General features: G+C 42.9%; 1 long non-coding RNA gene across 2 annotated transcripts; it reads right to left on the bottom strand.

Moving 5' to 3' along the window:
- Positions 1–17848: 17848 nt before the first annotated feature.
- On the bottom strand, positions 17849–24532 carry LOC128811006 (uncharacterized). 2 transcript variants are annotated; one of them, XR_008438199.1, is made up of 4 exons: positions 24444–24532; positions 22605–22776; positions 22040–22188; positions 17849–18104 (listed from the first exon to the last, which is right to left on the bottom strand). It is a non-coding gene; the product is annotated as an uncharacterized LOC128811006 (long non-coding RNA). The 2 variants fall into 2 exon arrangements; XR_008438200.1 differs by having other exon boundaries at positions 17849–18045.
- Between the last annotated feature and the right edge of the window lie 2325 nt (positions 24533–26857).

The raw sequence follows: 26857 nt of genomic DNA, 5'->3' as shown, positions 1-26857 counted from the left end.
TGTGAAAAGCTTGTTACCACCCCTCAGCGTACACTCGAGTAGAAAACCAAATTGAAATGTAATGACTGGAAAACTGTAAATGTGGCAAGGGTCAAAGCCATCTCTTTGCAGCTCTTCAGTGGTCTGCTCAGTGTGTGCTTGGAAAAGTGCAAACAGCCATGGTGCCTTTGGCTGGAGTCCTGGGCAGAGAGGGGGCAGCTCTGCCTCCACTCTCCACTGGTGCCCTTCAGAGATGCAGCTGCAGCACCTGCCTAGATTCTCACTTTGGTTTTAGCCACACAGCAGTACCACTGCATTAGGGGTTTAAGCCTGTTTTCAGGTTTTGTTGCGGATTTCAGTGTACACAGTACTCTTCAGTATTGTGGCTCAGCCACCCTAGCAGCTATTTGTCTGCCAAAAAATGCAAACCTGGTCCAACCCTGTCACAGAATCACAGAATGACTACATTGGATGAGACCTTCAAGATCATCGAGTCCAACCCATGCCCTATCACCACCTCAACTAATCCATCGCACCGAGTGCCACATCCAATCTTCTTTTAAACACATCCAGGGATGGTGACTCCACCACCTCCCTGAGCAGACAATTCCAGTACTTTATCACCCTTTCAGTAAAAAACTTAATAATATCCGATGTATATTTCCCTTGGCGCAGCTTGAGACTGTGTCCTCTCATTCTGTCAGTTGCTGAGATCAACCCCCACCGCACCTTTCACAAAGTTGTAGAGAGTGATAAGGTCACCCCCAAATCTTCTTTTCTCCAGACTAAACAACCTCAGGTTCCTCAGTCGTTTCTCACAGGGTTTGTGTTCCAAGCCCCTCACCAGCCTCATTGCCTTCCTCTGGACACGCTCAAGCATCTCAATGTCCTTCCTAAACTGAGGGACCCAGAACTGGACACAGCAGTCAAGGTGTGGCCTCACCAGTGCCAAGTACAGGGGGAGAATGACCTCCCTGCTCCTGCTGGGAGCCACACCATTCCTGACACCGGCCAGGATGCCATTGGCCTTCTTGGCCACCAGGGCACACTGCTGGCTCATGCTCAGCTGGCTGTTGACTAGTACCCCCAGGTCCCTTTCTGCCTGGGCACTGTCCAGCCACACCTTCCCCAGCCTATAATGCTGCAGGGGGTTATTTGCAGGGGCCAAAATGCAGGACTTGGCACTTGGATTTATTAAACTTCATCCTGTTAGACTCTGCCCATCCATCCAACCATTCCAGGTCTCTCTGCAGAGCCCTCCTACCCTCCATCAGATCGACACATGCTCCCAGCTTAGTGTCATCTGCAAATTTAGTAATGAAAGACTCAATCCCCTCATCCATGTCATCAATAAAAATATTGAACAGAACTGGCCCCTGAGGGACACCACTGGTGACTGGCTGCCAGCTGCATGCAGCACCATTCACCACGACTCTCTGGGCCCGGCCATCCAGCCAGTTCCTAACCCAGCAAAGAGTGCTCCTGTCCAAGCCGTGGGCTGCCAGCTTTTACAGCAGTACGCTGTGAGAGACAGTGTCAAAGGCCTTGCTGAAGTCCAAATAGACAACATCCACAGCCTTTCCTGTATCTACCAGACGGGTCACTTGATGATAAAAGGAGACCAGGTTGGGCAAACATGACCTACCCCTCCTAAACCCATGCTGGCTGGGTCTGGTACCCTGGCCATCCTGTAGATGCTGCATGATGACATTCAGTATAAATTGCTCCATTATCTTGCCAGGTACTGAGGTCAGGCTGACCAGTCGATAATTACTAGGATCTTCCTTCCCACCTTTTTTTGTGAATGGGCGTCACATTGGCAGCTTCCAGTCATCTGGATCCTCGCCAGTGAGCCAGGACTGTTGGTAAATGATGGAGAGTGGCTTCGCAAGCTCATCTGCCAGTTCTCTCGTCACCCTGGGATGGATCCCATCTGGTCCCAGAGATTTATGAATATCCAAGTGGCTCAGCAGTTCTTTGACTGCCTCCTCTTGGACAACAGGGGGACCATTCTGCTCCCTGACACCATCTGCCAACCCAGGAGGACTGTTGTCTTGGGGACAAGTCGTCTTCCCTCTAAAGACTGACATCAGAATAAATCACACAAGACTTCATTTTCTTAATGGTGGAAAAAGCCCATTCTTTATTCACGTAACTCATTTTTATACAGTTTTACAGACCTCATGTGTGACTCCACTTGGTTAGTAGCTTTCTTGCTAATTACTTTATTGGTTAGTAAAAGGTATTTTTATCTTGTTCATCAAATTTCTCTACTCTTCAATTGCTTGCATATTTTCTTCACTGGTTCTCATACGATAGATTTAATGTTTATGCACGTATTAGTTTTTTTTTCACCCAGGAATAGATTATTAGGTTAACGAACTGCTCACACCAGGATTGCTTTCACATGGGAACTTGCAAAGTGTTAGCTTGACAAGGCCAGCTATCCCTTTAACAGAGCAGGCCTGATTTTATGAGGCCTTTCTTTTATCATTTTTCTACCTTATTGCAACAAACTGAGGCAAAGAAGGCATTAAGCATTTCTGCCTTCTCCTCATCTGCAGTTTCTAAGTTCCCTCCCGCATCCAGTAGCGACCAAAGGTTGGTTTTGCATTTCCTTTTGCTGTTAATATATTTGTAAAAGCATTTTTTATTATCCTTTACAGAAGTCGCCATTTTAAGTTCAAACTGAGCTTTGGCATCTCTAATTTTTTTCCTACATGCTCTAGCAACCCCCTTAAATACTTCCTGAGAGATTGGACCCTCCTTCCAAAGATGATACATCCTCCTTTTATTCCTAAGTTTCTTCAAGAACTTCAGTGCCCGTCCAGGCTGGACATTTGCCTCATTGACTCATCTTTCAGCATACACAGACAATCTGTTCCTGTGCCCTCAAGGTCTCTGTTTTGATGCACACCCCCCTTTCCTGAACTCCTTTGTTTTTAAGGGCAGCTTCCCAAGGAACTCTCTGATTAAGTCTCCTAAATAGGCCAAAGTCTGTCCTCTGAAAGTCCAGTGTAAAATTCTTATTGATGTTCCTCCTGATTTCACCAAATATCGAGGAATTTTTATTTTCATGATCACTCTGCCCCAGGCGGCCTCCAACCACCACATCTCCCACCAGCCCATCTCTATTTGCAAACAACAGGCAAATAGCATAGTCCCTCTCCTGGTGGGCTCACTCACCAGCTGTGACCAAAAGTTGTCCTCCACACCCTCTAGGAACTTCCTGGACTGCCTCTTTTCTGCTGTATTAAGTTCCCAGCAGATGTCTGGTAAATTGAGGTCACCTATAGGAACAAGGACTGGTGATCCTGAAACATTCTCCAGCTGCTTATAGAATAAGTTGTCCATCTCTTCTTCCTGGTTGGGTGGACAATAGCAGACTCCCAGTAGGATATCAGCCTTGTTGGACTTCCCCTTAATTCTTACCCATAGGCATTCCACTTCATTGTCATGAGTTTCAATATCTATAACATCAAAAGCCTCCCTAATATAAAGGGCCACCCCTTCACCTCTTCTCCCTTTCCTATCTCTTCTGAAGAGCTTGTAGCCATCCAGTGTAGCGCTCCAGCTATGTGAGTTGTCCCACCACATTTCCATGATGGCAACTACATCATAGCTTTGCTGCTGCACCATAGCCTCCAACTCCTCTTGTTTGTTACCCATACTGTGTGCATTGGTGTACATACACTATGGCTGGGCTTCTGATTTCACCCCTAACTCAGGCTTACCACCCTTGCACCTGCTTCCAGACAGCCCAGCTGCATTTTCTCCCCCCTTCAAACCTAGTTTAAAACCCTCTCAATGACTTCCACCAGTTCATGAGCTAAAATCCTTCTGCCCCTAACAAATAGATGGAGCCCACCCAGTTCCAGCAGGCCAAGTGCTGTAAAAGTTGCCCCATGATCAAAGAACCCAAAATTCTGCTGATGACACCAACCCTTGAGTCACTTGTTGATAATGTGGACTCTCCTATTCCTTTCATTGTTTTTCTCTGCCACCAAAGGGACTGCTCCCTTGAGCAGAGAACTACCTGTGTCTGGGTTATCCCTCTATTCCCTTGGCACTTGAGTGTATGTGCTCCTTTGCTTCCTGGTTCAGGGAGCTGTACTGACTGAGAACTGTTCCCTGGCTTTCTACATAATGTTTTTTGGTTTTTTTTTTGGTGGGGATCTTCCCATAGGGATCTTCTGTCATGGTCAGAAAAGTGGCAGACTGTAAGAATATGAAAGTGGAGGACACAGGACCACACTTTCCACAATAGCCTTCATTTGTAGTTGGCTAAGCTCCTTATGCCTGCTTAAGGAGTGGGCTGGTGTATGGTGGAATATTTCACTTTTGCTTTCCTTGCTCTGGATCCCATGCTTTGAAACATAACTGGCAATAACAGATGTTAGTGGAGATAGTACATTTCCTCCATAAAATAAGGGCATAATGAAAGCTGATAATTGCAAATTGATGCCATTCAGTTGACAGTATCCAAGGAAACAATGTAAGTCCTTTTGTTTTGTCCACAAAGAATTTAGTCCAATTGTGTCTATTTTTGCCTGTTCAGAAGTGAAGCCAATAAAAGGTGTCCAGCACGATGTGAAGTGGAAAGCTAACTTTTGGCAGAACTGCATGGGATGAGACTGACATATTAGATGTGAGATTAGCCAAGCAGTAAGGCAGATACATACATGCCTTTCCCATAGGGCAGTGTATTTTAGAGGGAGGCGAGGGTCCTTTGATTTGTCCACATATAGGACCAATTACACCTTGCCAATTGCACTCAGTTGCTTTTTAGGTAATAATATTTGACAGTTCTGTAGGAAAAAAAGCTGAATAAGCATCACTTCCTCCAAGATCAAGATCAGTGAATCCTTACGGGTAAGAAATCAAGCAAAGGGGCAAGACACCTGCGTAGATGAGCAAGGAGCTTCTGGCAAAACATAAAGAGAGCTAGGAAGTTTATGGAAGCTTGTGAAAAAAGGGACAGGGTTCTTGGGCACTTGGGAGGGATATAGGAATGTTTTCAGAGTATACAGGAATGAGATCTGGAAGGCTAAGATCTGTTTGAAATTAAATCTGGCAAGGGATATCAAGGACAACAACAGGGGCTCCCTCCAGTACATCAATAGCAACAGGAAGATTTGGGAAAATGTGGGGTCACTGCTTCTGGTGACAAAGGATCCAGAGAAGGTGGAGTTATGGAAGGTCTCTTTTTGCTTCAGTCTTTATTGCTAAGGCAGCGCTCTGGAATCTCTCACTCTGTAGCCAAGCGAAAAGGTCTAGAGAAAAGATTTTATGTTGAGGAGTATCAGATTAGCATTTTTGGGTGTCAAGGCAAACTTAACAGCCACAAATCCATGGGCCTTGATGGGATGCACCCTCAAATGCTGAGGGTTATTTGTAAAATCATGGAGAGGTACATGAGAAGTCAAACTTCAAAAAGAACAAGAAGGAGGACAGGATCCAGGGATCTACAAGCCAGTTAACCTCAGTCTCTGGAAAGATGATGGAACGGCCTGGTTGTCATCTCCAAGTGTGCAGACAAAAAAAGAAGGTTATAACAAGTAGTCAACATGGATCCACCAAGGGGAAATCATGATTGGCCAACCGTCCTTGTATGATGAAATGACTGGCTGGGGAAATGAGGGAAGGTCAGTGGATAATGTCTACCTTGACTTCAAGGCTTTTGACAGTCTTCCACAACATTCCCATAGGTCAGAACTGGCTGAATGGCAGATCCCAGAGCATTGTGATCATCACCACAGAGTCCAGCTGGAGGCCTGTACCTAGCAGTGTTCCCCAGGGGTCAGCAGGGGGTCCAGTCTTGTTCAACAAAGAGCATTAAGGGACTGGAGGACAGGCTGAGGGAGCTGGGCCTGTTCAGCCTTGAGAAGAGATTACTGCAGGGATCTTAACAATGCATAAACTGCTCTAGGTGAACCTGCTTTAGCAGGAGGTTTGAACTAGATGATCTCCAGAGGTCCCTTCCAACCCCAGCCATTCTGTGATTCATCTCATAGCCATGCAATTTATGTTGGCTCTGCATTTACGCCATCCAGACAAGTGGAGATGCTTGACAATGTTTCATAGTCGTTTCTGAGTAGTGTGAGGGGAAAATAATTTGGTATTCATGGTCTCTAAAAAAAAAATTAGAACCAACTGATAAATATTGAAGATTTGTATATGTTATTGATGTTGTACCAGTTAATTTTCCATAGAAGAAATTATCTTCAGTGAGAGTCAGAGCAGTCTTGTTTGAGTGACTTTTCCTTCAAAAGAAGAGCAAAGATCACTTTCAAAGCTTTGTCGTGTTAACTCTGCCAATGTCAAGCTCCATTACCTTCCATAAAATTGTAAAAAATAAAAATTCCTCTAAAGTGTGTAGCCTGGTCTGTTACTTGAAATAAGCTCTGTTTAAATGTAATTTTATACAAATATAAATCACAATAGTTCTAATATAGAAACACACTTTTGGAAACAATGCAAATTAAAATTAACAAGAGGCAAGCTGTTTGTTGCAAATGCTGTGCTATAGAATCCATTTACAAACAAAAATTTTATGCACCAGTAATTTCATTTTGATTCTTTGTGTCCCTGCTAGAAGTTGAAATAGACTTTTTTTGTCTAAAAACTTTGTATGATTTGCATGTGATATTTGATTACATTTTTTCTTCTATAAGGATTTTATGTAAAAATAATTTATTTTACATTTTAGAAAGCTCCATAAAGATGATGTAATATCCTAAAATACAAAGATGCAAGTTGCTAGATAATTTTGTGTATTACTAAAATCTGCAGGCATAGAGGCACTCTCTGGCAGTGATCAATTATGATATCCTTAGAGGCTGATAAACCAGGTTCCTCCTTAATCGCCCATTTAGTGAGAAAATGTTAATAAAATGTTCCTGTACAGAAACATCTGTTCTGTTGAACATCCTGTGCTGGCATTTGATGTTAGATTCCCTGCTTCAAAGCACTAGGTGGCAGAGCAGTGCAGGTTTCGGGCAGGTGCGAAACAACAGCCGGAGCTCTCAAGTGCTATAGGAAACAGATTCGAAGAATTTTCATCTATGTAAGCAGAACTTCTGCGAAAAGACTGAATTTCATAAATACGAAGAAAAATACAATAATAGTTATGAAAAATAAATTAATGTATTATAATTAATTGTTCCAAACAGATCTAATTCAATCAATATGGAGAACTAATATGCTGGCTTTTGTTTATATTTATGCACTTCTGTTTTTTTGCTGGGTGAAGTACTGAAATTGCAGTTTTACCTAACATTTCTCCTTAATTACAGATGGCTTTTCATGTTGTTTTCTATGCCTATAGAAAACGATGCCTATATATTTCTATGCTTATATATTCAGATAGTTGACATTTTATTTATGCAGCTAGAAGTCCCAAAAATAATAGGTCTGATGGCATTCCAGTGAATTTAAAGGTATAATTGTCTTGAATTCATAGAGCCATAAGGATCTATTTGTAAACAGCAGACAGAAACTGGAAAGAAAAGGAGCCAGCGTGGTGTTTAAAAAAATATTAGTTGCTCACAACAGAATAGAAGATTTTGTGCCCCATCAAAGGTTTGAAATGGTTTAGAAGCACAGGAGTGATAAAGGTTCCTGAGCTTTTAGAAATTGTGAATTAATATTTAAATAAGATATTTACAAAATTCTTTCTTTCACATCACATGACTGCATTGTGTAATTTATGCTGTGAAGGAGGATCAATAAATATGAGATGTTTCCAAATAATTTACCTCACTCTTAACCTGCCAAAAACTTAAGAATGAGGCCAAATGGAAGGAAAACTCATTAAATGAAAGTAGACTATGCAGCAGAGATGAATCTAATTTTTGCATACTGTTATGTATATTCCTAGGAGATTCTGTTCAAGTTGGTGGTGCATAATTCAAGGGAGAATTTGGTCCAATGTACTGAAACATGGGCATATGGATGTATGCAAGTGTATATATATATATATATATATATATATATGTGTATATGTATATGTATATATATACTTAATGCACAGCATGTACCTGGAAAACTACTGCTGGGCAGTGAACAGATTGTGTTTATGGCTCAAAATTATGATTGCCTTTGATGAATGTAGTAAATTGAGTCTAATTGGTAGATTTCTTTCAAACATGCTATATTTCAGTTTCAGTTTCTGTATTTTCCTCACTAGTTGAGGACAATACACATACTTAGAAGAAAGTTTATAAGACACATTTTGTATTTAAAGTGCTGAATAAATCTATGAAAACTGAAACTGGAGCAGAAGACCCAAACCAAAATGTTTGTGGAGTTGTCAACATAAAAAATATGGCGGGGATTTCTCTGGAGTGCCACTGCTGAATCCTGTGAGTTAATTGGTTTTTTTTTTAATAAAGCTAATTTCCTAGTTCTAAGATGGTGGGTTGAAAATGAAGAAGCAAAGAATTGGAAAAGCACTCAGCAGAAATCCAGCCCTAGCTTATAATTTTCTAGCATGTTCTACCTTTTAAACTAATCCTAAAATTTTGAAAAATTGGGATATTTATCCAAATACACTTTTCTGACATGTCCTTGTAAGGTAGAATAACACTTTATGTGTCCTAAATTTGGAATCAGCTCACCAAGGTGCAAGAGGAATAGCCACCATAAATGCAGTGTGTGTCATGGTGTAGGAAGGACAATGAGCTCCTACTTGTGGGGCTGCCAGCTTTTACATCCATTCCCAAGGTATACTAAAGCTGTTTCTATTCCCAGCCCCATCACACAGCTCATCAGCTTGTCTATCAATGTGGCTTACAGCTCTGCTTTCCATTGTGCTGTAGCACTAGAGCACATTATGTGACATTCTCTCAGTGGAGCTAAGGATTTTGAACAGGCTGTTGGAAAGATATATATTTCATTTTATAATCTGGGATTACTATTAAATACAAAGAATAGAGGTTTTCAGGGGGCTGTACTGAATAGCTTAAAGCTCAAAATTGACAGGCCAGTACTATATGAAAGGTTTGTCCAAAATATAGTGGGTTTGGAAGTTCCTACTCATTCAACTTTTGACAGTTCCTACTCAGTCATAGTCAGATCAAGTAGAGCATCTAAGATGTTTTGAATAACATCAGGCGTCTGTCCAATTATAGATATATTACATAATTCTGTCTCTCTTAAATACGATAAATGATATCTTGATCTTCAAGAAGCCATTGATATCCACAGGATTTCTTTTAAATGAAATTGTAATTCCAAGTGATTGAGAGGCAAGCTATAAAACATGAAGCTGTTGGTTATAAAGTCAATTAATGAAACAATGAAATCTTTATTTTCAAATTTTTGATTTTTAAAATGGAAGTCAAGGAAATAAAAATTAAGCCTGTCCCTTTCCAACACGGTTCATGATATATCACTTGATCCCAAGGGTCCAGGTCTGCCACAGTCCTTTGGATAAGGTCATTTGTGAACAAAGAATGTAATCCTCTAGGAGTTTGGGAGAATGCTCACACGTTTCAATTTTTTTTGCCCCAGATGAGTATTTGCCAGGTATTTCTGTGCAGCGCAGAGCAAATCACCACAGAGTTACTATGGAAAAGGAACAGAGGAAGGGTTAAAGCCCAAGAAGGTCATTGGCAAGTATGCAGACAGTGTCTGTGTGTGTAATAGGAGGAGTACATCAGGAGCTGCTGCAAGAAATGCAACTAAGTAACTGCAAAGTGCTTGTGCGTATGGCCCTGCAGAAAGGGGAGCAGAGCAAATACCACACCCTCATACATCACTTTAGTAGTAGCAAGTTATGTTGGAAGCAAAATGGCACGATTATTGCATGACAGGTGGCAAACTGAAGTGCCAAAAGAACAAGTGAATTCCTCAAAATTGCTCCCTCAGTTGGTGGCAGGGGAAGGAACTGGAGCTATTGGCAGATTATCAGCATGTTGTGTTCTCTGCTATCACGGGTGAGGGAATAATGACAAATATCACTTGTGGTGACTGTTAATGTGGCCTGGTTTGTGTTCTCATCAAGTAAACTGCTTCAAAGATACCATATGTGAAAACATTTGATGGGACACAGCCTCATCCTGGCTTTTATCCAGAGCTCTTCAGATAAACTGTAAATCTGGTTTATTACTAAATCACGCTTCCTTTATTGATTCTTTTTTCCCCTTTCACTTTAAAACAGGAGGAAAAACAGTGAGATTTTTGCAGGAAGCTTCCAAGGACCAACCAAATCACTTCTCACCTGCAGAAACAGTGTCTACACTAAAAGAAAAGCCATTCTTTGCAGTCAGGTTATTTATAAAAGTATGACTCAGCTGAACAACAACGGCAGAATCTGTCCCCAGGAATTTTTAATGTATAAATCTAAAAATAAGCGTAATGCTAAAAGTAAAAGGCTTCTTCTCCAGAGATTAGACTCTTTTGGTCCAGAAATAAGGTGCCTTCTTTATCTGCTACAAAGAGGTGCCTTCTTTATCTGTCTAATAGGAAAAAGAAAAGAAAAAAGGCAACACATACATACAAGCAATGAAATTGTTAGGGAGAGAAGCCCCAAGAACATAAGATCCAGAGATCATTCATAAGCAAAATCAGCAGTACCAATGAGCAAAGAATTGGTTTAGATCATTTCTCAAAGAAATCTTTTTTCCTGTGAGACACTTCATACTGAAAAATATGAAGAAAGAGAATTTGCAGTAATTTCTTCCCTTTTCTTTCTGATCAAAGAGTTGTACTTCATTTTTAAGCCACCAGAGTGTATATTCATCATCTTGGTGATTTGGCTGACACAAATTCAACAGGCAACCGATTGAGAATAGTCAGTTCTGATCAAAAGTAATTTAATTCTTTTCAGTTTATTGATGTTATAAAAATCCTGATTGCAATGACTGTATCTTCCCAAGAGCATAGACATTGGCTCTGTTAATATGATTTTCAAGAATTCTATCTGTATCAGGAACATTTCACTTGAAGCAGGAAAAAAAAAAAGACTTCATAACCTTTGACAGACCTTATAGTTACATTTGGGTCTCACAAATATGAAGGAGAATCTAAGACTTCAAGCAAGATTCTGTTCTTTTCGAAGATTAAGCTGAAATGAAAAAGTGATGATCAGGGCTAAATATGTTTCTCTGAGTTTTCCCAGCCTGTGGAGATAAAAAAATAGCAAGATGAAAGCTCCTCACTGAATTTAAAGCTGTAGACAGCATTGTTAGACAGGCTGATTTTGTGCATTCTATATTTGTATCCTAAGAGAATTTCTCTTACACATTCACTGTTAATCATGACTACAAGTTCCATAAAAGAGCAGGGAGCAGAAAAAGCTGTGAGAAAAAATGTGAGTTACAAGCCCCCTGCTTCAAGAGTGAAATCAATAGTTACCTTTGTCAAGTAATAGGGATCTAAATTTCATCATTCAGCATCTTCCCTTAAGTCTTAAAAGAGTAGCTGTGGTAAATAATAACAACTACCTGACCTTCTCAGGTTCTGAGGAGGCAGGAGGAAGCAGAGGCACCAACTTTGAGGCTTATTGCTGCTGCAAGAACTGCTTTCTATTGTCTTCCATGGCCTCTTCATGCTCTGCTTTCCCAGACTCCATCCATGAGGCAATTCGTACTGCAGTGAGTGAATATTTAGACATCTACATTGTAATTTGTAATTTGGCAGTGGTGGACTTGTCTCTGCTGCGTACTGCCCTGCCAAAATATGCATACCTTTGGCATGTCTTGTGATTTCCCAACCTAATCACTTATTTTCCCCATTCAAAATTTTAAGAAAATGCTAGCTGTTCAGCAGCTTTTTAGAAGAAGGTCTTACATTATCCTAGTATCCTCCTCCTATTTTCTGTATGGCCTTAGGGCTAATTTCACCTTTGGTAAACTGTTGATCTAAGCAGTGTGCATGGGGAAAAGCATGATTCCGTATTTCCAGCCAGTAATTGCTGGGCTCTGTAGTAATCCCTCTGGATTTTGCAAAAAATTAATTTTGCAGGGCAGAAATAAAGCACTATGCTCAGACTTCCTTTTTTTTTTTTTTTTTTTTTTTTTTTCTTTTTTTTTTTCTTTTTTTTTTTTTTGTGTGTGTGTGTTTGAAATCCTGGCACAATTCCTGTCTCTTCCTTGGGAATTTTCCAGCAAAGCAAAATCCTGAGACAAAGCTCCAGAACTGATCAACAACTTGGTGCAAACTCCTTTCAGCATTCAGTCCCTGAGACAGTCAATAAACATGGAGGACTCCCTGTACCTTGTGGACTACTTCTTCTTTCCAGTTTGTATTTTCCTATGAAGAAAAGGACATTGTGCTGCAGTGACATTCAGCCCCCACAAAAGACAGCTTTGTGTCTGCACAGCTCCAGTGGCAGCAATACATAACACTGACAGCAATGAAGAGTCCGTGCTGGGAAGGAGCCTTTATTTGCTCACCCAGAGATGTGTTTTCATTTTTTTTTCTATTTCTGATCAGCTTGAAAGACACTGGCAACATGTAGAAGAAGAGGTCTGATGCATCACTCATTATGCTGAGACTAATATGGCTTTATATCTTGTTTTAGCTACAGAGGATGTCCTGAGGCCATGGGGGTTATCAGAAAAGCAGCAATATGGAAACATGTATGGAGGGGAAAGGGAGTTGAACAGCTGGAGAGTACTCAGTGCTGGTGCTCTATAGGGAAAGCAGAGATCTCATCATAAGTGCCAAGATTGTATTATAAGCACATTAATCTCATAGGGTCATGCAAAGACAGTGTGGATTGTTACTTATGGACCACCACACCAGTTATGGATTTTATATCCCATAGTGACCATTGTAGTTTTGGAGGGTATGGAGGGATGATACCCATGGAGGGTATCTGGCTGCTATACCATTAGATTAATTTCTGCTGTTTTTTTCTTGAAGCCAGCAGAAAGCCATGTTTTGTAATTAATTAATTTTTACTATTGTATCTGTGTATGAGAAGTTGTTTAATTAGCCCATCACTTTTCTTGAGGGGTAAGGTTTTTTCCTGCTACTTATTCACACATATTCATATATTCTTCTAAGTAGCAGAAAAAATCTTAATATTTTAAGAACTGTTATTGGCTAAACAAGTTCTCTAACAGAGAAATTAATTACTTCATTGCCTTGTTCAGAAATTCTTTTCAAGTGGATGACCTTGTCACAAGTTAATAACTAGAAATGTGGATCACTGTGGGAAGCATATATGCAAATTTAGCTATGAAAGAAAGCTGCCAAAAGGATAGTTAATTATGTCATTAAAAAGTGCCTTTTTACTTTCTCTCTGCCATTTCATGTATAATCACAAATCTGTTCTCCCTCTTGCTTTCCACATTCCTTTGTCTCAGTGAAGCTATCCAGTTTTTTTTTAACTATAACCACATCTATGACCCATCTGTTATATCACAGAATGGTTTGGGTTGGGAGGAACCTTAAAGATTATCTAGATCCAGCCCCCATGCCATAGGCACGAACACCTTGTTCCCATATTTTCTTCCAAGGATTGTGGGGGTTGGACTAGATGATCTCCAGAAGTCACTTCCAACCGTAGCAGTTCATTGTTAGCTATTGTACAAAACCCTTATCTTCACCCCCACTACAGTCTGAGATAGCTCATGTTCTTCCCTAGCTCCTGGAAACAAGTATTTCTTTGTTCTGATGTCTTGCTTTGAAATGTGTTTGGGACCTGGTATTTCCACTCAGTTTACTGGGGGAAGCCACAAAAAAGCTTTGTTCAAGAAAGATGATGCAAACATTTCTTCAGGAAGAAAAACAAAAAGACAGAAAGAGAGCGAAGCAGGGAGGGAAGAAGGCAGATCCTGTGTGCTTGGAAATGTGAGATTAGGCTCAGATGGAGAATAGCTCCAGGACTCACACTCCCAGATGTTGTGTCTGCGCAGCTGCAGCTGCATTCCTAGAGTGTTCCACCTCACATGCTCAGTTGTGGGGTTTTCCAGTCTGCTAATTAATAATTCAGCTGGGAAGACTGAGCAACCACTGACTGAATTATTGAAGGTGTAATTAAACTGGCAGTAGTTGAGGGGAGCATGTGAACGTTTTCTTAGCAAAAGTAAAGGGTTTCCAATGAAACACAATGTCACAGGTAAATTCAGTTATTACCCTGAACCTTCTCCCCCTTCCTCTGTTAAACAGCTGAGGCAGTAGTTGTGAATACTGATAGTAAGTTTTCAGCTGTTTGGAAGGTGGTCAACTTCTGACACTCCAGGGAAAAATGAGCTCTGATCTTCCACTTTATCTTCTTTAGCAGTGGTGAGCTCCTGTATAAAGGCAAGGTCACACCCCTACATACAGGTCTGGGTATTGAGCTATTGCATGCAAAAAATTAGCAGCCTCTGCACTGCAAAGATTAATACAGGCTGTGAAGCTGCTTCCTGTTGCCTGGAGTTCCTCTGAGGTAGAGATAAGGAGCTCACAATTTTGTCCTATGTGTAGCAGAGTTCTTTAGGGTTGACAAAGATTTAAATCACTAAAATTAAACCTGATAAGGAAGCAAAGGCTATTTTAGGTGGGCTTCCTTTTTGAAAGACTTCAGCTAATCTTGGCTGTCGCTCTAACCTAAGAAGGCATAATCCAGCTGTGGAAATCATGTTTGACAGAATTTTATGTAGCCTAGGAAATGTTTGCATTAATTCTGGGATTTAATGATTCCACAGCTGAGAGCTGTGGTTGTGATGAAGTTGTGATGAGTGTCTCTATCAAGTTACTCTGGCTCTTATGGGACAAAATCAGAAACTAAAAAAAAATGTGTCTTTTCCTTTTTACCTCCTTACCTTTGAGGTTATGACTATAGTTAATGCGAGATGCCATTTCCCAGGGAATATTTTTTTCCCTCCTACTTCAAATTTTTCTGCTTTGCTGGTTTCAGTTGCATCTTTTTGGGTTTGCTATCCTTATTCCTATGGAGAAGAAGAAAGATTGTATTAAAAAGGTAGAGTTGGTGTAACCTTCCCTTCAAAATTTGGATTGGAGCAGCAGAACATGGATCATCCATTTTGCCTCTCCCTGCTCCAGTACAGAAGCAGCCTTTGCCCTGCAAGTGTGATTGAAGCAGTGTGCAAGCAGCCTTGAACCCAGTGTCAGTGTGTGGCTGCTCCAAGTCACAGTCTATCTCCTCGATTTATTTAATAACCAGAAAAACTGCTATGTTGGGTGGAATTCTAGGGGAAACCTGTAGCCATTGGAGGAAGCCAGAAGTGAAAAGGCATGGAGAATTTGACAGAATTTAATGGTACAAAATACTTTAGAATTAAACAAATACTAACACAGTGGTATTTTTTAAAAGAAAAAGTAATTTATATTCATAGGCACAGGGTGCTTTGAAAATTTCACTTATATTCTCCAGTTGTATTTTTCATTTTTTATTTGTCCTGACTTAGCTATTTTTGAACAGTTTATGACAACTGAGCACCCAGCAGATTGTGTTTGTGTAGTCCAGATCTTCTTGGGAAAATTGTGAAGTTAATTTATTAAGAGGTGTTGCTGGAGACAGTTAAAAGTCATGTGAAATATGGTTTATTTTGTGATTGTGTGGGTTGGTGAGGAATAAGACAGGTGGCATAAAGAGAAGTTAAGCTCTACCACCACCACCACCACCCCACCCCAGGTATATAAAGGCAAACATCATATTGTCTATGCTAACAAGGGTTCTGAGAACTTATTTAAACAGAGAATGAAGTGGAAAATGAGACTCTTGTGAGATTCCTTAGGTCATTTCTGACCAATTGGCAGAGATAAAATTGGCTCCGTAGCAGAAATGTCATTCACAAAAATCTTGAAAGCAAGTATTCTTGTGCTTCAGGCAGTTACACAAGTTTCCCAAATAAACTGTAGTATTTCCTCAATTTGCTCTCTTCCAGAAATCTCCCTGCCTGCTTCTTTTTTGTTGAGCTTATGGTCTTTAACTCTCCAGCTTGAGATAAACCAGAGGCAAGATGCATTTACACAAGGCATTTTGTTACATTTCAGCTAATTACTGTACCACTGACCTTCCCCTCAAAACTAGACTAGACTAAACTTCTTCAGTAAAATAATGTATGAGTGCATACTGAGCCAGCTGCCAGATATATTGGAGGTCACAAAGGCTGCCAGGCTTGTGAGGAAAGCAAGCACTGGGAATAAGACAACTTGTGTTGAATCATGAGGAATGGGTAAGCCAAAAAAAATGAATGCTGAATTAAGCAGGGAGGATGAACACAGAGGAGCTGTGGCTCATATCGGTAGAGACCCAAGTCACTTCCTACAGAACTGGACTCACATCCCACAGCCTTACTGGTGTGTGACAGTGGAGGCTGGGAAGGTTCTCTTCTGCTGTCATTGAGGCTGGGATGCAGGGACCTCAACCACAGTTGCCAAACTGGGCTCTGGCAAGTTTTTCAGGAGACCTGAAGCATTTTGAGAGAGACATTTACAAGAAGCAGCAGCTCACACTGAGAGAAAAACTCGTCAGCAGGGAGAGGTGCTGCTCTCCACAGATGAAAATCACACCAGCAGCACATCTCCCACTGAGTTTTTGTCAGCACGGTGATTTGGGAAATAGATTCATGGTCTGATACACCAACCTTGCAAGTTGCTGAAACTGTTGATGAAACTGTTGCCAGGTGTAACAAGAAAATGCAACAATTGTGCAGTCTCAGCTCCAGATCACATCGCGCCTCTTCTGATCTCTCATGCTGTGCCTCCGAGATGGAGAGCGCTGTCTAGCACAAAGCCTGTCAACAGGCTTCCAGCTGCTTTCTCTTCTTGCAGACACTTAGGCAGACACTTGCTAGGTTTTCAGCTTTGCTTGTCCTTAGTCCCTCAGTCCACTTCTCCTTTGGGTAGAAAAAGTTAATAATTTTGGTATGCTTGACGGCAGCCTTTGTCTTCATCTCTGCCAGTGTCTCCTGAGTGCTAGGTTTGCATTCTGCAGACCATGGAATGACTAAGATGAGGTGGGGATGAACACCTTAAATGAGAAAGAGAGGTCTCTTGACAGAGTTGTGAGAGAGGCTTGAGAGACTTCCATGACAGTGACCTCTTAGAAAACAAACAAGAAAGCATTTTCTGATGTGTGGTTTTTAACCTGAAGCTACAACCTATGTCTGAGAGTTTGGGGGTACTCTCTCTGTCCCACAGTGGAAACAAAGGAAAGAGAAACAGATCCCCCCAAGGTGAATTTCACTTCTCCTAGAAACCTGTTGCTCAGGACAAAGATAGTAACATTCACTTTACACCTATTCTCACCTTGAATGAGAAAGGAAACCAGTCTGTTTTTATTTCAGATACCCAGGGTGTTCTTTCTGCTGTACCTGCCTTGTGGCTGTTTCCAAGCATATTAATTTAAACTAAACTTTATTTTCCTAGAGGAAATAATCCAAAAGAAATAATTTACCTCTTCTTCCTCTCCCTCTTATCCTGCTCATTGAAGATATATGGTGCATGAGAAATAGAACATCCATCTCTGCTTCCTCCAGTGTTTCAATAATATCTTCAAATCTCACTTCTCTATTGAGGTTTCATTCTAATTTTTAAAAGTGGAAAAAAGGAAAAACAAAATGTAGCTTCCAGCCAGCCCTCTTTCAATATGATAGGGTAGATCTCTTATCCCTTATCCAGATTCAGTGGACTTTTCCCACAGGTACTAGCATCATGACAACTCAGAAATGTAAAATCAAAACAACTGAGTGAATTGGCTGTACAGTGTGCATGAAAAATTGATCTCCTTTGTAAGATGGATAAAAATGTTAGAAAGGAGAAGCTAAGGGACAAAAAAAGAAAAAAAAAAACATTTTTCTCTTGGAACATTATTTGTCAGATTTTCAGGTTTTCAAACACATGGAAGAATGTGGTCATCTGAATCTCTAGTTTAATACTTTATTATGAGGTGTTTTATGATGGGAAAGCAACAATTTTTCTGAAAGGAAAAACAGAATAATGTATGCGTGTTTTATGGGATATCCCATAATCCCCAAATTATGGGATTTATTCGAGGTCTTCTATACTGCTGTTTCAAAATTATCCTGGGAAAGTACGAAGTCCTGATGCAGGCTTGTCCCTTGTGGTTTTGGTAGCATCCTCAAGTTGGGTTTGAGGCAGAGCCTGGAGGGCCGAGAAGCAAGTTCATCCTCAAGGCAGTCATGCAGGCAGCTGCCTGTGTACTGAGGTAGCCAGCAGAAGTGCTGGTTAGTGTTCATTTAGCTTATAGCAGCAGATTTGAATCACAGAATCAGAGAATCACAAGGTTGGAAGAGACCTTCAAGATCATTGAGTCCAACCTGTTCCCTGACACCTCAACTAAACGATGGCACCGAGTGCCACATCCAGTCTTTTTTTAAACACATCCAGGGATGGTGACTCCACCACCTCCCTGGGCAGACAATTCCAGTACTTTATCACCCTTTGCGTGAAAAACTTTTTCCTAATACCCAACCTATATTTCCCTTGACGCAGCTTGTGAACTCTGGTTCTGTCAGTTGCTGCCTGGAGAAAGAGACCAAACCCCACTTGACTACAACCACCTTTCAGGCAGCTGTAGAGAGTGATAAGGCCACCTCTGAGTCTCCTTTTCTCCAGGCTAAACAACCCCAGCTCCCTCAGTTGTTCCTTACAGGGTTTGTGTTCCAAGCCCCTCACCAGCCTCGTTGCCTCCTCTGGACACGCTCAAGCATCTCAATGTCCTTCCTAAACTGAGGGACCCAGAACTGGACACAGCAGTCAAGGTGTGGCCTCACCAGTGCCAAGTACAGGGGGAGAATGACCTCCCTGCTCCTGCTGGCCACACCATTCCTGACACCGGCCAGGATGCCATTGGCCTTCTTGGCCACCAGGGCACACTGCTGGCTCATGCTCAGCTGGCTGTTGACTAGTACCCCCAGGTCCCTTTCTGCCTGGGCACTGTCCAGCCACACCTTCCCCAGCCTATAATGCTGCAGGGGGTTATTTGCAGGGGCCAAAATGCAGGACTTGGCACTTGGATTTATTAAACTTCATCCTGTTAGACTCTGCCCATCCATCCAACCATTCCAGGTCTCTCTGCAGAGCCCTCCTACCCTCCATCAGATCGACACATGCTCCCAGCTTAGTGTCATCTGCAAATTTAGTAATGAAAGACTCAATCCCCTCATCCATGTCATCAATAAAAATATTGAACAGAACTGGCCCCTGAGGGACACCACTGGTGACTGGCTGCCAGCTGCATGCAGCACCATTCACCACCACTCTCTGGGCCCGGCCATCCAGCCAGTTCCTAACCCAGCAAAGAGTGCTCCTGTCCAAGCCGTGGGCTGCCAGCTTTTCCAGGAGTATGCTGTGAGAGACAGTGTCAAAGGCCTTGCTGAAGTCCAAATAGACAACATCCACAGCCTTTCCTGTATCCACCAGACGGGTCACTTGATGATAAAAGGAGACCAGGTTGGGCAAACATGACCTACCCCTCCTAAACCCATGCTGGCTGGGTCTGGTACCCTGGCCATCCTGTAGATGCTGCATGATGACATTCAGTATAAATTGCTCCATTATCTTGCCAGGTACTGAGGTCAGGCTGACCAGTCGATAATTACTAGGATCTTCCTTCCCACCCTTTTTTGTGAATGGGCGTCACATTGGCAGCTTCCAGTCATCTGGATCCTCGCCAGTGAGCCAGGACTGTTGGTAATGATGGAGAGTGGCTTCGCAAGCTCATCTGCCAGTTCTCTCGTCACCCTGGGATGGATCCCATCTGGTCCCAGAGATTTATGAATATCCAAGTGGCTCAGCAGTTCTCTGACTGCCTCCTCTTAGATAATGGGGGGACCATCCTCTTCCCTGGCACCATCAACCAACCCAGAAGGACAGCTGTCCTGGAGAAAATCTGTCTTCCCACTAAAGACTGAGGCAAAAAAGGTGTTAAGCACTTCTGCCTTCTCCTTATCTGCAGTTACTAAGTTCCCTCCCTCATCCAGTAAAGAGCAAATGTTAGTCTTACCTTTCCTTTTACCATTGATATATTTGTAAAAACATTTTTTATTATCCTTTACAGAAGTCGCCATTTTAAGTTCAAACTGAGCTTTGGCATCTCTAATTTTTTTCCTACATGCTCTAGTAGCCCCCTTAAATATTTCCTGAGAGACCTGACCCTCCTTCCAAAGATGATACATCCTCCTTTTATTCTTAAGTTCCTTCGAAAACCTCCTTGCCCATCCAAGCTGGGCGTTTACCTTGTCAACTCATCTTTTGGCATACACAGACAGTCTGTTCCTGTGCCCTCAAGATCTCTGTTTTGAAGTTTGCCCACCTTTCCTGAACTCCTTTGTTTTTAAGGGCAGCTTCCCAAGGAACTCTCTGATTAAGTCTCCTAAGTAGGCCAAAGTCTGTCCTCTGGAAGTCCAGTGTAAAGTCTTATTGGTGTTCCTCCTCATTTCACCAAATATAATTTCATGATCACTCTGCCCCAGGCAGCCTCCAACCACTACATCTCCCACCAGCCCTTCTCTATTCGAAAACAGCAGGTGTAACATAGTCCCTCTCCTGGTGGGCTCACCCACCAGTTGCAACAAAAAGTTGTCCTCCATACACTCTAAAAATTTCCTGGACTGCCTCTTTTCTGCTGTATTAAGTTCCCAGCAGATGTGTGGTAGGTTAAAGTCACCTACAAGAACAAGGGGTGATGATCCTGAAACAGTATCTAGCTGCTTGTAGAATAAGTTGCCCACCTCTTCTTCCTGGTTGGGTGGACGATAGCAGACTCCCAGTAGGATATCAGCCTTGTTGGCCTTCCCCTTAATTCTTACCCATAGGCATTCAACTCCATCTTCATAAGTTACAATATCTATGGCATCAAAAGCCTCCTTAATATAAAGGGCCACCCCTCCACCTCTTCTCCCTTTCCTATCTCTTCTGAAGAGCTTGTAGCCATCCAGTACAGTGCTCCAACTATGTGAGTCATCCCACCATGTTTCTGTGACGGCGACTACATCACAGTTCTGCTGTTGCACCATGGCGTCCAGCTCTCCCCATTTGTTGCCCATGCTGTGTGCATTGGTGTACATGCATCTGTGCTGGGCCATTGATTTCTCCTCTAACTCAGGCTTACCACCCTTGGGCCTGCTTCCAGACAGCCCAGATGTATCCCCTTCCCCCTTCAGACCTGGTTTAAAGCCCTCTCAACAAGGTCTGCCAGTTCATGAGCTAAAAACCTTCTGCCCTTATCAGAGGGATGTATCCCATCTGGTTCCAGTAGAGCAGGTTCTGTAAAAGTTGCCCCATGATCAAAGAATCCGAAATTTTGCTGATGACACCAACCCTTCAGCCACTTGTTAATGATCTGCATGCAAATAAATGGAGATCACTTCTTCCTTGCAGCTTAACCCCCTGCAAGTGGTTGGCTTGTTGCTGAATCAGCTGTATGCATTTGTGGTGGCTTCCAAGGGAGGTGAGCAGATCCATGGCAGTGTGTGTGCTACCACAACAGAGGGAAATCCCATTCTGGGCTCGGGAAGCTGTGGGTGTCCATCAAGAGGACTGCCTTTTGTTTGTGGATATAGCTGCCGAGCATTAGGATTTATCATAGAGGTGAGCTGCTTATCACAAATGCTCCAGGGAGGACAGGAGGGAGGCCAGATTGCCAAAATGGTAAAATTCCAGATTTCAATTCAAACAGCTGCTCAAAAATTTGGTATGGCAGTCTACAAGGCAAACCCACAAGACTTAGGTTTTTTCCAAAGGGGTTTTTATAGTGAGGCTTCAAACTCAGGGCACCCAAAATTAATTAACTATATGTGTAGATATTAAATTTTTGAGAATTATGTGTTTACTTGCGTGGAGGCTAAACAGAACGGGTTCCCTGGACAGCTATAATTTCCTGTAATAGCACCATTAACAATAAAAGTGCAGATAATTCCTGAGACAATGAAGCACTTGCTGTTGCTAGAAAATAATGTTGTAAAAGGCAGCAGGGCATTATTAAGTGTAGCTATCCTAAAAAGGTCTGCATTGACATGTTACATGGATATTCAAATTTTTTCAGGGTTTTCCTGATTCTTGTTTTGGTCTAGCATTTTTTTAAAGACTTGGCCTAGAATGGCAGAGAAGTCAGCCTAAACCTGTCTGTACTCACCTGGGACAGATGGGAGAGCTGATGACAAAGGGCTTTACACTTGGGATTGTTCAGCCTGGAGAAGAAAAGGATCTGGGGAGACTGTGATGGGGCCTTTCCATATATAAGGGATGTTCACAAGAAAGATGGCAAGAGACTTTTACCAGGGCCTGTAGAGACAGTACAAGAAGCAATGGTTTTAAACTGAATGAAGGTAGATTTAGACTGGACATAAGGAAGAAATATTTTACAGTGAAGGTAGTGAAACACTGGAACAAGTTGTTCAGATACACTGTGAATGCCCCATTCCTGGAAGTGTTCAAGGACAGGTTGTACTGGAATTTGAGCAATCTGATCTAGTGGGTGGAATCCCTGGCCATGGCAGGAGGGTTGGACTAGATGTTCTTTAAAGGTCCCTTCCGACCCAAATCATTCTGTGGTTGTGAGATTTTGCTCCCACTCCCATGGGACAGTTTTTTTCTCTCATCGGGGGCATTTTCCTGTACAGCTGAATAACGGAACTTGTGAAAATTGTGCTTACAGGAAATAATACAAAGTCATCTTTGGATAGCCCTGTTATCCAAACCTTTTTTGCACAGGCTCCTTGATGCAAAAGGAAATGTAAATTTGGTGGGTTGCAGCTGTCTAAGGATGATTCCAGCTGAAGAGAATCCTCGTATAGTACATGTTAGAGCAGCTGTAGTGACTCCTGTGCCAGTGCTGTCTGGGTTTTCTGGATGGCATGTGCTACAAATACCCTGAAGAAAATCAGAAAAAAATGAGTAGTGAGATTAGGAGAGACACTTAAAGGCTTGATGTGGGGACCTAGGGCTGTGCCACGCTCCTGAACCATCCAGGATTTCATGTGTTGCTCCCTGGGAGTTCCCAGCCTTCAGCTCTCTAGAAGAGCAGGTGAGGGGACCACCAGCTGGCTTTTCCTGCAGAACTTTACAGAGGACAAATGCTCCCAGCTTCTCACTGGAGCTCAGGCCCACACTGCTGAGGTACTGCCAGGCCCACAGGGACTCCCATCAACATCAGGCATTGTTTTCCACATTGCATGAAGCAAATAGAAAGCATCAGTCTTTGGAAAACTGTCCTGAAGAAAACAATTCATCCAATCATTCTTAGCATCACAATCTCAGAAGCCAGTCTTTGCTGGAATGAAGAAAGAGGCATTCATTTAATAAATTATGAGGAGCAGCCTGACTCAATGCACAGCTTCTTAATAGTACTTGGCAGTGCTACTGCTTGTGATGATATCCTTAATGCATTTGCTACTGAATAAGTAATAGATTTTCCCAATGTGTTTGCACATTCTGCTCAACTCATTTTTCTTGAATATTCAGGCATTCTGGTTCAGATACTAGGATTATTTTGTTAAAATGAACCATCTTGTAGCCTATATTTCTTTTGGGTTTCTATTAATTGCCATGGTGCTATTTTTTTGCAGGAAGAAAATTTAATCTCTGAACCAAAGAAACATTTGCCTCATCTTAAGCATAAGCAGAGTCACATTTCACAAGATCCTTACATGATAGATTGATATTTGTGTACATTCAAGGGCCATGCTGGATTCTTGCACATTAGGATCACTAAGGGACTTTTTTTTATTCTTGGATCTGTTTTTTTGTGTGGAGACAGTTCTGCTTGACTGTGTACTACAGAGGAAATTTTGGTCCTTGTACAAATTAGGATTGTAGCATCTGTTTTGTCTTCTTCGCTGTGAACAACCAGTTTTTCTTGACCGTAAGTGAGGAGTCTGCTCTCTAAGCCAGCTTCACTCCAGTAGCTGGCCAGAGAAGGAATCAGCATTGCACCTTCCCCTTGTAGCCAACAGGTTGTTAGCTACTGCTTCCTCCTGCACAGGAAACCTCAGTTTGAAACTTTCCTCTGTCTAGAAGACCTGATCTATATCTCCCAAAGTCCCAGACCCTGCAATGATTCCTGGAGGCTTCCAGGCAAACATCTTAAGCCACTGAGCAGAAGGAAGTGATGGTAGTGTCTGCAGACTTCCTCAGCAGGTGCATGGAGAGCACACCCTCTGGTTTGTGTTGCAGTGTGCAGCTACGTAAACGGAGCAAAAGGGCTTTGTGAATTTGAGATGGGAGTTTCTATCTCCTAAACCTAAAGCTGGAGTTTCTATTCTGTATTTTTACGTGTATTCATCCTTCCCCCTGGAGTTATTCCCATTGGATTTTACCTGTAATGTATTCACACTGGGCATTGTTCTATTGGTTTCACCTTATCTCTTATTTTCCCCTATAAAACCTTTGTCTGGACCCCAGACCGGGGTCACTTGTACATGCGGCGATCGGGCAAATACAACCTACTTTGGACTGCACAACAAGTGTCCACTCTCTTAAGTCTCTTTATCCCGGTCTTGCTCGCACTCTCTAAACAGCTGTGTCCGTATCAAACGAACCTGCAAAGGTGTTTGTCGCTTCTCTCTCTCTCCGGCGGCCCCCAGAAGCGCCTGGCCAGCACTCCGGGAGAGAGCGTCCGGGTGAAAACAAGGAAGTTGGAGAGAGAAGAAAAGAACGAAAAGAGACAAGTGGCGCCCGAATGCGTGGCTTTGATGCGGGAACTGTTTTCATAGTGCGGCAGATAGTGCTCCGGTTGGGGCTTTTCCAGATGCGGGAGACACGGCTGCTAGCGCCGAGCCGCCAGCGCCAGAGTCCGCCCGGCGGGAAAGCCACTTGGACCACAGCGAGTCCGAGGGGGCTTCCGCTCCCTCCGCTCAGCTCCGCAGACCTATTGCTGCTGAGAAACTCCTCCGGCTCCTGCCGAGTTCCGGGTTTCCAGCGGAGAGAGGACGCAACTTCTGCACGCCCCAGAAGATGTCTTCAGACCGAGAACCGCTGCTGTTTTTTGTTTTCTAAGGGTCGACGGATCGGTAATATTCAGTATTAATGTGGGAGGGCCCCGGTTAGTGGATCTGGGTGGAGGCAACCCCCGTTCCCTCTGAGGCAGAGGGCATGCATGCACGCTGCGTGCGGGGTAGCCGCCGTCGGGTTTTAGACTTTTTTAGTTTCTTTTTTCTCTGTTTTTTCAGCAGCAGGCGGGTGAGGCTTGCTCATGGGCAACATGGGTGGGAAGTTGTCCAAGCAGCAAAAAGAGATTTATTACCAAGTAAAAGTAACCCTGACAGAGTCAGGAGAAAGTTTTTCTAAAAGTTTTGTGAAAAAGTTTATAAAGTGGTTGATTTTAAAGTTTCCAAACGTCTCAGCTCAGGATGTGAGGCAGAAAGCTTTTTGGAAGGGGGTTGGCACAGTTTTAACAGAAGGCACCAAGAAGGGGGATCCTTCAGTGAAAAAGGGTTTCATGAGGACCTTTTTGTTAGTTTATGACATTGTTAAAGAAGGTGCGGACAGTCGGGAAACGCGTGAAACTGAGAAGAGTCCATCTGCTTTATTTCCCCTGTCTCCCCGACCCCCACGGTCTGAAAATGCTAATCGCTCTGTTGAAACTTCTGTTCCTAAACCTTCTTCTGCTTCTTTCCAGAGTTATTGCTGTTCCCAAAACTTCTGTGCTCCTTCTAATCCCTTCCCTTAGCCCCCACGGGACGAACCGCCACAAGATGGCGGCGGCCGCGTGGCGGGGGTCTTTGTCTCATCACAAGATGGACAAAGAAGCGCGGCGGGAACTCCTTCTTCCCAGGTACCCCCCCCCACACCAGTCCCTGACCCTCCTTCCCTTTGTCCTGACCCCTCCTCCTCCTCTCTTGCGGCAGACCAAACCCCTCCAAAATGCTACTGCAGGCCTCCGCCCACAGCACCGCCCCTCCAGGTGGTTCCTTCAGCTCCACCCCTCGAGGTTGCACCACCCAATCCCACCCCGCTCCACACAGCATCACCAACCTCAGCCACTCCCACACAAACCTCCACCCCCGAGCCTCCGGACCCTGCCCCCGCTCCTCCTGTTTCCCAAGGCCCGGCCTCTGGTTCCCATGGTGATGGGAAAGGTGGGGAGGCCGAAGCCGGGAAACAGAAAGCAGGCAGGGATTCAAACTCCTTGTTTCTCGTGCCACTGTTGTACAACACGAGAGGGCAAAACCCCAGATGGGAACCACTTTCATACGAAAGCATAAAGGAACTTTGCAAAACAAAACATGAATTTGGGCAAAAAAGCGAGTTTTTTAAGAGCATGTTAAAAGCAACTTTCAGTTCTAACACCTTAGTTCCCACTGATTTAAAGCACTTGTTCAGTTGCTTGCTCCCTCCATCAGAATACAGAATGTGGGAAAGAACTTGGAAAAGGTTTGCAGGAGACCTACTTCCAGAAATTTTGCAGAGTCCCGATTATGCAACAGATATAGAGGATGATGAGATCACCCTCGAACATCTTGTGGGTGAAAAAGATTGGAATCAAGCCCAAAAACAGGCAGCAGGGATTCCAAAACCAGTGTTAGATCTCACAAAAGATGCAGCAGAACAGGCATTTCTTAGCATGCCCTCAAAAGAACCTATAATACCTTATATTGCTCTCAAGCAGTCTGTTTCAGAGCCATTCATGGATTTTGTTGATTGAGTGAGAGACACAGTTGAGAAAAAGGTGGAAGGGCAAGAAGCACGAGACAAACTCACGTTTGAAATTGTCACCACAAATGCAAATGATGCATTTGATGTCGGCGAGTCATCATGGCTCTTCCAGCGTCACCTCCACCTACGCTGGATCAGCTCATCGAGGAGTGCACAAGAAAAGCCACACTGATAGCAGAGGACTTAGTGAAAAGGCCTCGAGAGAAGGTGGTTGCTCCAACATTGGCAACCCCAAAAACTCTACCATCAAGACCTCCTCCACCCAAACGCAGGTGTTTTTACTGCAGTGAGGAAGGCC

Source organism: Vidua macroura, chromosome 1, assembly GCF_024509145.1.
Source record: "Vidua macroura isolate BioBank_ID:100142 chromosome 1, ASM2450914v1, whole genome shotgun sequence".
In the NCBI taxonomy this organism is placed as follows: domain Eukaryota; kingdom Metazoa; phylum Chordata; class Aves; order Passeriformes; family Viduidae; genus Vidua; species Vidua macroura.
The sequence above is the reverse complement of the archived record's forward strand: the minus strand, read 5'-3'. Positions and strand labels throughout refer to the sequence as shown.